We start from the raw sequence: 13,122 nt of genomic DNA, 5'->3' as shown, positions 1-13,122 counted from the left end.
CCTCCAGCACCATAATTCAAAAGCATCAATTCTTCGGCCGATCAGCCTTCTTTATGGTCCAGCTCTCACTTCCATACATCACTACTGGGAAAACCAGAGCTTTAACTATAGGGACCTTTGTCGGCAAGGTGATGTCTCTTGTGCCTCATTAGAACATGCAAAGACCCCTGCTGGATCCGGCCAGTGGGAGCCCATCTAGTCCAGCATGCTGTTCTCACGGCGGCCAACCACAGGCCTCTGGGGAACCTGCGAGCAGGATTCAAATCCAAGAGCAGCCCTCCCCTCCTGTGCTTTCTAGCAACTGGGATTCCGAAGCATCGCCGACCCTGGCCATGAAAGTGGAGCATAGTCGCTGTGGCTCAGAGCCATTGATAGCCTTAACTTCCAGCCCTCTTTTTAAAGCCATCCAGCACGGGCTCCTGTGGGAGGGAGTTCCATAGTTCAACTATGCATTGTGTAAAGGAGCGTTGCCTGAAACCCTGGAGAGACATTGCTCTCTTTTTTTTTCCAATATAATTTTTATTATTTTCCAATACAAAAGATACAATTAAATTTTCACAGATTTTCACAAATTTGTTACTTTTTAGACTTCCTTCGGATTCTCTGACAATCATCCATATTTACTTCTCAGTTTACGCATTTATATTGCCATTGAACTTCCCTCCCACTCCTGTTGGTTTGTTTTTTAACAATATATCTCTGTTTTCACAGTGATCCTTGAGATCCCACCTGTGTTGTTTGCACATCACATGTTCTTTTCAGATATTCAACAAATTTCCCCCAGTCCTCGATGAACTTTTGGTCTTGAAGATATCTAATTTTTCCGGTTAATCTGTCCAGTTCTGCATAGTCAGTCAGCTTCATTCTCCAGTCTTCTATTGTCGGTATCTCCTCTTGTTTCCAATAGACATTGCTCTCTATCAGGGTTGACTACCTGCGAGGCTTCCTTCCTGCTGAGTCCGTCCCTGTGACTCCCCATGGAATGACAAAGCACACATGTAGTTGCCTTACTCCTCACTGTCCCTTCTTCCCAGTGCAGTGGTGCCCCGCAAGACGAATGCCTCGCAAGACGGAAAACTCGCTAGACGAAAGAGTTTTCCGTTTTGGAGGTGCTTTGCAAAACGAATTTCCTATGGGCTTGCTTCGCAAGATGAAAATGTCTTGCGAGTTCCTGCGGGTTTCCCCCCTTTTTCTAAGCCGCTAAAAGCCGCTAAACCGCTAATAGCGCTAATCCGCTAAGAAGTCAATGGGCTTGCTTCGCAAGACGAAAAAACCGCTAGACGAAGAGACTCGCGGAACGGATTCTCTTTGTCTTGCGAGGCACCACTGTAATGGCTTTCCAGGGCCTCCTCTGCTTGACCGATCCCTATTATTATTATTATTATTATTATTATTATTATTATTTTAAAATTATTAATTTTTTTAGTATTCTTCACATAACAACAACAAAAAATAACAATACACAAAACACAAAAACAAGCATACAAAAAAAAATCCAAATCTTACAAATTAATAATATGAGCACTAAAAAGAAAAACAAACATTGACTTCCACCAATCCCACAGCACCGCCTTTACCTCTCATTGTGTCTTCTTGTTTTCCTTGTCATCTCTGTCCTAGCATCTTGATATAAATCCCTCTTTCTTATCCTTTGACTTCACAAGGTTATTCCAGACTCAGACAGATTTCTGTCCTCGAACCTTGGCTTTTAAGGTATTCATTTAGGCACTCCCATTCCTTTTTTGCTTCGCTTTTGGGCTTTTGTCGTCTTATATCTGTCAATTTGTCTAATTTTGAATATTCTGAAAGCTTACATAACCATTCTCCCCTAGTGGGTAACTGATTCCCTTTCCAGTACTAAGCCACCAGGATTCTTGCTGCAGGTGTCATGTATAAGAAAAATTAACTTTTAAAATGGGGGATCAAACCCGGGGTCTTCTGCATGCAGAGCAGATGTCCTGCTATCACACCCCTTTTCCTCTCGTAGACCTGCCGTGTGGTGTAGTGGTTAGAGTGTTAGGCTAGCGCCTGGGGGGACATGGGTTCAAATCCCCGCACGGCCAAAAAGCTCACTGGGTGAGCTTGGGCCAGTCACTGCCTCTCTTAACCTGGCCTACCTCACTGGTGTAGGGATTAAATGGGGGTGGGGGGAGGACCATATACTCTAGGCCAGCAGTTCTCAACCTGTGGGTCCCCAGATGTTGTTGGACTACAGCTCCCATCATCCCTGAGCTCTGGCCTTGCTAGCTAGGGGTGATGGGAGTTGTAGTTCAACAACATCTGGGGACCCACTGGTTGAGAAAGGCTGCTCTAGGCTTTCCCAAACTTGGCTCCCCTGATGTTTTTGGACTACAACTCCCATCATCCCTAGCTAGCAGGACCAGTGGTCAGGGATGATGGGACTTGTAGTCCGAAAACAGCAGGAGACCCAAGTTTGGGAGACCCTGATATTCGCCATCTTGAGCCTCTTTGAAGTGGACTAAAGGTAAAGGGACCCCTGACCATTAGGTCCAGTCGTGGCTGACTCTGGGGTTGCGGCGCTCATCTCGCTTTATTGGCCGAGGGAGCCGGCGTACAGCTTCTGGGTCATGTGGCCAGCAGGACTAAGCCGCTTCTCGCGAACCAGAGCAGCGCACGGAAACACCGTTTACCTTCCCGCCGGAGCGGTACCTATTTATCTACTTGCACTTTGACGTGCTTTCGAACTGCTAGGTTGGCAGGATCAGGGACCAAGCAATGGGAGCTCACCCCGTCGTGGGGATTTGAACCGTCGACCTTCTGATTGGCAAGCCCTAGGCTCTGTGGTTTAACCCACAGCGCCACCTGCGTCCCTTGAAGTGAACTAGAAATGCAATAAATAAAAGGCAAATAAATAGAAATAAACTCCCTCTGTAAGAAAGAAGAGCTAACGATGGAAACGTATGGTATGGATTTTGAAATGGCAAACAGTTTACGCTCGAATTTTCTACTTCATTAAAAGGGAGCTTAACGATCAGCATCCTGACATTAATATTTGGGCGTCGGGGAGGCTGGGCGCTCTGCCCATCTGTAGGCTAATTCCATCTCACTTAGGCTTTTTGTTTTATTTTGGTGGGGATGGGGGGCCTGCCATCAGCGCCGCTCCGGACGCATCCATTAGGTTTCCTTTTGTACCGTTGGAAACAATCTCGGAGCCACCACAGAGCTCCAGATGGAGCGATTACATCTCATTGGTCTCCTAGAGAGACGGCGATATTTCATTAATGACTCCGCAGCCGCTCCGCCTCACCCCAGCTGCATCGGTTGGGTGGTGGGAGTTGCTGCTACAGTAGGGAAAAAAGGAAGAGGAGGATAAGGGAGGCTAGAATCATAGAACTGTAGAGTTGGAAGGGACCCCAAGGGTCATCCAGTCCACCCCCTGCAACGCAGGAATCACAACTAAAGCATCCATGACAGATGGCAATCCAAGCTCTGCTTAAAAACGGCCTCGGCCCAGTATACCTGAAGGAGCATCTCCACCCCCATCGTTCTGCCCGGACGCTGAGGTCCAGCTCTGAGGGCCTTCTGGCAGTTCCCTCATGGCGAGAAGCAAAGCTACAGGGAACCAGGCAGAGGGCCTTCTCGGTAGTGGCGCCCGCCCTGTGGAACGCCCTGCCACCAGATGTCAAAGAGAAAAACAACTACCTGACATTCAGAAGACATCTTACGGCAGCCCTGTTCAGGGAAGTTTTTAATGTGTAACATCTTAGTGTATTTTTGGTCTTTGTGGAAGCCGCCCAGAGTGGCTGGGGAAACCCAGCCAGATGGGCGGGGTACAAATAATAAATTATTATTATTATTATTATTATTATTATTATTATTGTTGTTGTTGTTGCTGTTGTTGTTGTTGTTAAAAACCTCCAAGGAAGAAGAGCCCACAACCTCCTGAAGGGACACCGTTCCTCAGTCGAACAGCTCTTACTGTCAGAAAGTTTTTCCGTATACAGTGTTACCTCTGGATGCGAACGGGATCCGTTCCGGAGCTCCATTCACATCCAGAGCAGAACTCAACCCGTGTCTGCGCATGCACGGGTCGCGATTCACCGCTTCTGCGCATGCGTGTGATGTGGTTTTGAGTTTTTCCCCCCAAAATTTTTTATTCATTTTATAACACAAATAAACAACACAAACAGAAAAACAAACAATACAAACAGATTCTTGTCTTATCCTTATTTTTTCTAAACATTGTTAGGTGGGCTTCCCCAAGTCCCCTCTATCTGATTTTCATTTTACCTCATCTTTAGCAGTTTACATATCATACAACAAACAATCTGTGAGGTGAGTGATGCTGAGAGACTTCAGAGAAGTGTGACTGGCCCAAGGTCACCCAGCAGCTGCAGGTGGAGTAGCGGGGAAGCGAACCCGGTTCACCAGATTACAAATCCACCGCTCTTAACCACTACACCATGCTGGTTCTTGCCTAGGAGAAAACAAGCTTGCTCCATCTTCCATGCGACAGCCCTTCAGATATTTGAAGATGGCTCTCCCATTGCCTGTCTTCTCCAGACTAAATATACCCAACAACCTCAACCTCCTGCGATGCAAGATTCACAGCTGAAGAATCTCTGATGGGCCACCATAAGCTTTCACCTGCATGCAAATAACCGCATCTGTTATGACCTCCCTTTTCTTTAGAATCTGAAATTGATCGAGTCCTTTTTAGCACTGAAATGATTGAGTGTGGCTTAATTTGAACCAACGGTGGCTTATTTCAGCTACAAATGAGAGGAGGAATGAAAGGAAATGTCAGGTGTCAGTGGTGGTTGCTCGTGAGTAACCAGGCAGGACTCCGACCTGTCTTTTAAAGGCTTTATTTTGGTGCAAAAACTATTTACAGTGCAGAACCATCAGTTCCTGTCTGCCTCAATTGCTAGCAGAATCCAGGAGTGTTTCTTTCCGGGTCCTCCCTCGACATAGGAACTTAGTCACCGCCAGTCGTTTCTTTCCTTCTTTGTGTATTACTCCTCTGCACAAGGTGGGTGACAGAAGAGGCGTGTTTCCCTCCTGGCTGGCTTGGCCAGGAGCAGTGCTGAGGCTCCCTGCAGCATCCTCTAGCCCTTTCCCCTCCTGTACCCTGGAGGGGTGGCTTCCCCCACCCTCAGAGGGGCTCCCAGCAGCATTCTCTGGTTCCCTCCCCTCTTCCCCACTGCTTTCCCTACTGCAGGAAGAGGAACTGCTTCGCAAGATTTTCAGAACCTCCCTATATCCCAATGGCCCCTCTGCCTCCCTTCCCTTTTCTGATGGCAGTTCCCTGACAGGAAAACTTCACGCAGCGCATAGTTAAACTATGGAACTCCCTGCTGCAGGAGGCAATGATGGCCACCAACTTGGAGACGTTTATAAGAGGATTGGGCAGATTCATGGAGGAGGAGAGGGCTATCGATGGCTCCTAGCCAGGACGGCTCGGCTCTGCCTCCACAGTCAGAGGCAGTGATGCGTCTGAATGCCAGCTACTGGAAACCACAAGAGGGGAGAGTTGGTCTTGTGTTCGAGTCCTGCCTGCAGGTTTCTCCCACCAGCATCTGGTTGGCTGCTGTGAGAACAGGACTCTGGACCAGATCCGCCCCACTGGCCGGACCCAGCAGGCTCTCCTTGCGTTCTTAGGAATGCCTCTGAGCATGTTCCAATAGACTTTTTCTCATCGCTGAATAATGAAAACCCCTCACGAGCACACATCCAGGGCAGTGGGAGCCAGGAGAGAAGACTTTGCATCTCCTGCGTACTTGATGCTGACGAAACATAAGTACGTAGGCAAAACGGAGAGTAATCTGACTTCTGTAATGAAGTCTTTTCTGCTAAGAGGATTAGACAAGGTCGTGGAGGAGAAGGCAATGTGCTCCCTCCCATGTCACAGGCAGGATATTCCTGTGAATACAAGTCGCTGTGAATCGCATGCAGAGAGAGCACTCAGTTTCCCTTTGGGACATCTGGTTTGGCCACTGTGAGAACCAGGGCTCAGCAAACTTTTTCAGCAGGGGGCCGGTCCACTGTCCCTCAGACCTTGTGGGAGGCCAGACTATATTTTGGGGGGGAAATAAACAAATAACTATGCCCCACAAATAACCCAGAGATGCATTCTAAATAAAAGGGCACATTCTACTCATGTAAAAACACGCTGACTCCTAGACCAGACCATCCGCGGGCCAGATTGAGAAGGTAATTGGGCAGGATCCGGCCCCCAGGCCTAATAATAATAATAATAATAATAATAATAATAATAATAATAATAAATTATTATTTATACCCCGCCCTCCCCAGCCAAGACCGGGCTCAGGGCAGCTAACAGCCGATATAAAAACAGGATTAAAATACAACATTAAAATTAAAATTAGTTTGCCTCTCCACAGAGTCTTGAGACACAAGACTCAAAGGTAGGGGTCAGCAAACTTTTTCAGCAGGGGGCCAGTCCACTGTCCCTCAGACCTTGTGGGGGGCCGGACTATATTTTGGGGTGGAAATGAAAGAATTCCTGTGCCCCACAAATAACCCAGAGATGCCTTTTAAATAAAAGCACATATTCTACTCGTGTAAAAACACCAGGCAGGCCCCACAAATAACCCAGAGATGTATTTTAAATAAAAGCACATGTTCTACTCATGTAGAAACACGCTGATTCCCGGACCATCTGCAGGCCGGATTTAGAAGACGATTGGGCTGGATCCTGCCCCCAGGCCTTAGTTTGCCTACCCATGGTGAGAACAAGATGCTGGACTACTTGGGCCCTTGGCCTGATCCAGCAGACACTTCTTACGTTCTCATCCACCAACCCTCAGACTAAACATGATTCGTTCTTAAAAGAGAACGAGAGAGGTGTCTCTATTTTGGAATGATTAAGGGTGTTAGAGAATTCTAGGGTTGGGACACCAAAGGGCCATCCAGTCTAGCCCCCTGCAATGCAGGAATCTCAACTAAGGCACCCATGACTGAAGGCAATACAACCCCTGTTTAAAAACCTTAAAGGAAGGAGAGTCCACAACCTCCTAAGGAAATCCGTTCCAGTGTCAAGAAGCTCTTACCGTCAGAAGATTCTTCCTGATGTTGAGTCAGAATCTCCTTGAAGTCCTATCCTCCAGAGGAGAAAACAAGCTTGCTCCGCCTTCCATGCAGCAGCCCTTCAAATATGTTGTTGTTTAGTTGTTCAGTTGTGTCTGACTCTTCATGACCCCACGGATCAGAGCACACCAGGCACTCCTGTCTTCCACTGCCTCCCGCAGTTTGGTCAAACTCATGCTGGTAGCTTCGAGAACACTGTCCCACCATCTCGTCCTCTGTCGTCCCCTTCTCCTTGTGCCCTCCATCTTTCCCAGCATCAGGGTCTTTTCCAGGGAGTCTTCTCTTCTCATGAGGTGGCCAAAGTCTTGGAGCCTCAGCTTCAGGATCTGTCCTTCCAGTGAGCACTCAGGGCTGATTTCCTTCTGAATGGAGAGGTTTGCTCTTCTTGCAGTCCATGGGACTCTCAAGAGTCTCCTCCAGCACCACAATTCAAAAGCATCAATTCTTTGGAGATCAGCCTTCTTTATGGTCCAGCTCTCCCTTCCATACATCACTACTTGGAAAACCATAGCTTTAACTATACGGACCTTTGTCGGCAAGATGATACCTTTCAGTATAATGGAAGATAAATAAACTGTTGGATTCTGGCAGTCAACCCTGCATATTATTTAAAATCTGAGTGGGACTGCGTGCTTAGACCTTGGGCGAACCATCTTCAGATGGTTGTGATTGTTCCACACAGTTCTCTGGGTGGACCCTGAGCTTCTCACTGCCTAACAGCCCTAAACCTCAGTGGGGTTGTTAGGGTAAGATGAGTTGCCCTGTTCTGTCCTCTCCTGTAGGGTAAGAAAATCCCCCCTCGCAGAAACTGAGGTTCCCACATTGCAGGGGGTTGGACTAAATGATGCTTGGGATCTCTTTCGACTCCACAGTTCCATGATTCTATTAAAAGCATCCTCTTCCACATATTGAATGAGAATTCCACAGCAGCGGCAAGGATCCCAATTGCTAAAAACTGGAAAAAAGCAACTGTGCCAACAAAAAAGGAATGGCAAGATAGACTATATTGAACTGGCTAGATTAACAGAGGCAATTAGAGATCACACTAGACAAGAGTTTCAAAAAGCATGGGGAAAATGCGGAGAATACTTCACAAAACAGTGCCCTAAAATACATACCTGGACTTGTTTCGATTAATGTCTGCAGAAGACTTTGTGGATATTTAAGTTATAATTAGAAAAATCTTAATAATTATTCATAAAGGAAACAGTTTATAAGAAGTAAATAAGGAGGCCAGATACAGGATAAAGGAAGTCTGTTATTTGTATTGTTGTATGTTATGCTCACTGTATGTTATGTTCATGTTTAATCAGGGTGGATTTGTGTATTGGGGGGGTTGTGTTATGCTGTAAATAAAATTCCAATAAAAATTATTTTAAGAGAGAGAGAGAGAGAATTGCAGCAGCAAAGACGCAGAAAAGGCTAATTCATTGACCGCCACTTTTTGCCTGATGCTCGAATGTGCGTCACTCAGAGAGGCGAATATACCTAACTCTCAGCTAAGTCTGCATTTTGCTGAGCCGCAAGATTCTGAGACCTTGGATGAGCAGGGCATGAACACAACTCAAGGCAGGCATAGCTTGAGCCTTCCCAGCAGCGACTGTTTGCTTGGAGGGTTTTTTGTGACCCAGCAGGGACCCTGAAATTTTGGCGGCTGCACTTCCCAGAGGCAGCCTGACTGACTGGAGTGCAGTCCAGTGGTCAACATTGCAGTGCCCGTTCTCCTTCCTGCATAAAAACCCCAGGGAATGGATTTCAGGGCATATGATACAAAAGAGGAACCTGCAGCCTTTTCCTCTTCCAGAGCTACAATGCCCAGAGCTCCTGGGAAAAGAGATGGATTGCTCAACGTCTCTAGGAATTGTAGCTCTGGGAAGACAATGGCGGGGGGGGGCGTATCTCCTAACAACTCTTAATGAACTACAGCTCCCCGATGAAGTTGAGTTTTGGAAAATCCAGTATGGACAAAAGGAAGTACTTCACACAAGCCTGGGCAGTGTGTGTGGAGGTCCTGGGCTGCCCAGAAGAGAATACAGTGGTACCTCAGGTTAAGTACTTAATTCGTTCCGGAGGTCCGTTCTTAACCTGAAACTGTTCTTAACCTGAAGCACCACTTTAGCTAATGGGGCCTCCTGCTGCTGCCGCACCGCCGGAGCACGATTTCTGTTCTCATCCTGAAGCAAAGTTCTTAACCTAAAGCACTATTTCTGAGTTAGCAGAGTTTGTAACCGGCTGTGTTCTTAGATAAATAAGATACACTATTCATAGTATCAAATTGTAAGTTTCAGCAGAAGTAACTCATAAAGTTCAACAAACGAACAAAGCAGAAGACCCAGTGGATCAGATCATTCTATCGTCAGTTCATGCATAAGGTCCATCCGTGTAATGGTGTCTGTTCCACCTGCCTGTTCATAAAGTCCAAACCATCCACATGAAAGGTTGGTAAAGGTAAAGGGACGCCTGACCATTAGGTCCAGTCGTGGCCAACTTTGGGGTTGCGGTGCTCATCTTACTTTATTGACTGAGGGCGCCGGCGTACAGCTTCCGAGTCATGTGGCCAGCATGACTAAGCCGCTTCTGGCAAACCAGAGCAGCACATGGAAACGCCGTTGACCTTCCCACTGGAGTGGTACCTATTGATCTACTCGCACTTTGACGTGCTTTCGAACTGCTAGGTTGGCAGGAGCAGGGACCGAGCAACAGGAGCTCAGCCTGTCGCAGGGATTCGAACTGCCAACCTTCTGATCGGCAAGTCCTAGGCTCTGTAGTTTAACCCACAGCGCCACCCGCATCCCTTTTGAAAGGTTGTTACAGTTCCACAAAACCCTTTCACAAAGCCTTCTGTTTTGTTCGCTTGTCGAACTTTATGAGTTACTTCTGTTGAAATTTACCATTTGATACTATGAATAGTATATCTTATTTATCTAAGAACACAGCCGGTTATGTCTCATGTGTTTATTGGATTTACTCCTTAACCTTTTCTCCTCTCAAATATATCCCTCAAGGCAGTGGGTACAGATTGTTCGTCAGGGTTTACTCCTGAAGCCTTTCTCACTGACGCAAGGCAGTGGAAGCTTAGCACCAGAGTTTTCCTTTCCCTAGATGGGCTCCCTTTCCTGGTGGACACGCCCCGCCTGCCCCTCGCTTCTCTGTACAGTGCAGGCGCAGAAACCACCTCCTTGACTATTGTACCCACTCTCGGTCTCATCCACTCAACCTGGCGGAGCCTGTCTTTGCACGCAGGCGAAGCCCCCAACTCACGAAGGGCTTGAGATCCATCGGCTGTGTGCACCTGGTTTAGCCAGCCAGTCAAAGCCGTAGGTACTGTATTTTTCGCTCTATAAGATGCACTTTTTCCCTCCTAAAAAGTAAGGGGAAATGTGTGTGCGTCTTATGGAGCGAATGCAGGCTGCGCGGCTAAGCCAGAAGCCAGAACAGCGAGAGTTTGGATTTGGATTTGATATCCCGCTTTATCACTCCCCTGAAGGAGTCTCAAAGCGGCTAACATTCTCCTTTCCCTTCCTCCCCCACAACAAACACTCTGTGAGGTGAGCGGGGCTGAGAGACTTCAGAGACGTGGGACTGGCCCAAGGCCACCCAGCAGCTGCAGGTGGAGGAGCAGGGAAGCGAACCCAGTTCACCAGATTACGAGTCTACCGCTCTTAACCACTACACCACGCTGCTCTTCTGGGTTCGGGGATAGCCACGCAAAGCCTCTTGAACGCAGTGGGAGCACTCCTGCCTCTTCGCTCAAGAGGCTTTGTGTTGCTTTCTTGTTTCTTGTTTTCCTCCTCTAAAAACTAGGTGCGTCCTACGGTCGGGTGCGTCTTATAGAGCGAAAAATACAGTAAACGATGGAGGAGGCAGTGATGGCCACCAACGTGGATGACTTTAGAAGAGGATTAGACAGATTCACGGAGGAGGAGAGGACTATGGGTGGCTGCTAGCCAGGATGAAAACCACAGGAGGGGGAGAGTTGGCCATGAGGTCGAATCCTTCCTGCCGTGGGCCTGATCCTTCTAATGTTCTTAGAATTCTTTGGTGGGAATGCATTTGCTGTAATGGGTGTTGTGAATGCGGCCTAAGAGGGAGGAAGCTGAGAGTTCGTTGCCACACCTTGGGCTTGTAACTAAGATGGAAGTTCGGGGCTGGCTGAAGGTGGGCCGAGTTTGGCGAGGCAGCGCCCTCTCTGCCCTGACCAATCGGCCTCTGCCGGGATAAAGCTGTCGAACAAACTTCCCGCGAGGGGTCCTGGAAGCCTCTGTGCTGCTTTCAGCCCGGCAGGGGGGGGTGCAGCTGTTGTTTATCCTGTAATGGTTCTGCCTCTCCGCTGGACGCTAACGGAGAGCCGCCGTTCCTCGCAAGCGGGGCTTAGCCAAGATTTGAGCGCGGCAGGATCTGATTAAGGAGCAGAGGAGGGGAATAGGAGGGAGGGAAGGAGCCTTTGTGGGAGACAATTGTGTTTTGCAAATCCCCTTCCTACGCAAGGAGTGGGGGGGGGAGAAATTAATTGTGGCCTCCGAACGCAGAAGTGCTTCTGGAGTGGAGATAAAGGATGAGCTGTGTGGGCTCCGGAGAGGCCAGCCCGCGCTTGGGACTGCGACCGAGCCTCTTCAGTCCTCCGTAATGATCTGGGCTCCTTCCACAGATTTACCACTCCTTCGCTTTTGTTCAAAAAACGAGAGGTGAATCCGGGTTCAAGTCTCTCCCTCTCCCCCCACCCCGTTCATTTCATTTCCCCTAGCCTCAGTGGAAGCCTGGAATGTGCATTCGGATGTTTTGCAGTTAAAAAAGAGGGCACCTTTTCTTGCAAACGGAAGGCGGGTGGGTGTTTTTGCATGTGGAAGCCTGAGCTGTGGTAGGGCGCGTTCTTCTAGGCACAGAAAGCCGCAGGTTCGGTTCCCAGTTTTAAAAGATCTCGGGGGGCAGGGCAGATCTGGGGAGTGCCTCTGTCAGTCAGAGTAGAGCTGCGTGCACCCCCACTTGGCACCTTCCAGCTGTTTTGCACTACAACTCCCATCAGCCCCAGCCAGCCCTGTTGTGGTCCGAAACAGCTGGAAGGCAGCAGGCTAGAGAAGACTGGAGTGCCGGAGAATCGTTGCAAGGGACCCCGTGGGCATCTAATCCAACCCCCTGCTATGCAGTAGACATTACTAAGTTGGATTTGCACATTGAGAGCAGCAATGGAAGAGGTCAGATGGGCCAGATGCCATGTTGATTCCAAACTGGCTTATCTTCAGCTTGAGGAAATAATCTCAAGTAAATTGGGATGGTCTCTATCAGGCATAAGAAATTCGGCCCTCCAGATGTTTTTGGTACTACAATTCCCATCATCCCTGACCACTGGTCTTGTTAGCTAGGGATGATGGGAGTTGTAGTCCCAAAACATCTGGTGGGCTGAGTTTGCCTATGCCTGGTCTCTGTGGAGCATCTCTTGGGACACCCTCTATTCAAGTTGGGATAGTGTCACAGAGTGTGATGTTAGTACACCACACAGTTCAAAGTTAGAATTACCTCTTTATTGGCAAAAACACCATCTCCGCGGACACGGCTAAGGGTCAGACCTAATGAGCACAGCAGCTCATTCCCTGTGGGTCTTACGCCCTGAAATCAGTTGCCAAAACTGAATGTCCCCTCCTCCCCACAGCCGTCTACGTCTCCTCCTCTCCAGGGCTTTTTCCAAGCAAGTGGAGACTGTGCCTGCATGAAGCCAACCCCTCCTCTGCCCTTTTCATGCCTCTTCTGGCACTGGGAGATGGGTGCAAGGGAGCTTGTTGCGGAAGGAGGGGGAGACCCCTGTGACACTTTCCCCGCCTGACTCATCTCTTCTCCTTCGTCTGCCTCCTCTCCTGCTTCTTCTTTTGCCTCTTATTCTGAACTTCTCTCTGCCACTGACTCTCCCAGCTCACTAAGCCCTGTTACTGTCGGAATCTGCGTTCGACCGAGCTGATAAAGCTCATCCTTCTCCGGCCGAGTCCTTCGGAATCTCCCTCCGACGATAATTAACGACCTGAGCCTTTGATAAGGCTCCAGGCACATCCCCCATTCAGC

The 13,122-nt window shown here is 48.5% G+C and overlaps 2 protein-coding genes across 3 annotated transcripts in view; one reads left to right on the top strand and one right to left on the bottom strand.

Annotated features, from left to right (window-relative positions):
- The window catches only part of ZNF395 (zinc finger protein 395), a 446,083-nt gene that overhangs the window by 246,262 nt on the left and 186,699 nt on the right, over positions 1–13,122 (bottom strand). The window lies entirely within an intron of this gene.
- The window catches only part of ELP3 (elongator acetyltransferase complex subunit 3), a 120,161-nt gene that overhangs the window by 105,340 nt on the left and 1,699 nt on the right, over positions 1–13,122 (top strand). The gene's annotated exons all lie outside the window — the stretch shown is intronic.

The sequence above is a fragment of the Podarcis gaigeae genome, assembly GCF_964106915.1.
Source record: "Podarcis gaigeae genome assembly, chromosome: 3".
In the NCBI taxonomy this organism is placed as follows: domain Eukaryota; kingdom Metazoa; phylum Chordata; class Lepidosauria; order Squamata; family Lacertidae; genus Podarcis; species Podarcis gaigeae.
Note: the sequence above shows the minus strand (reverse complement) of the source record. Positions and strands in the feature narration are given on the sequence as shown.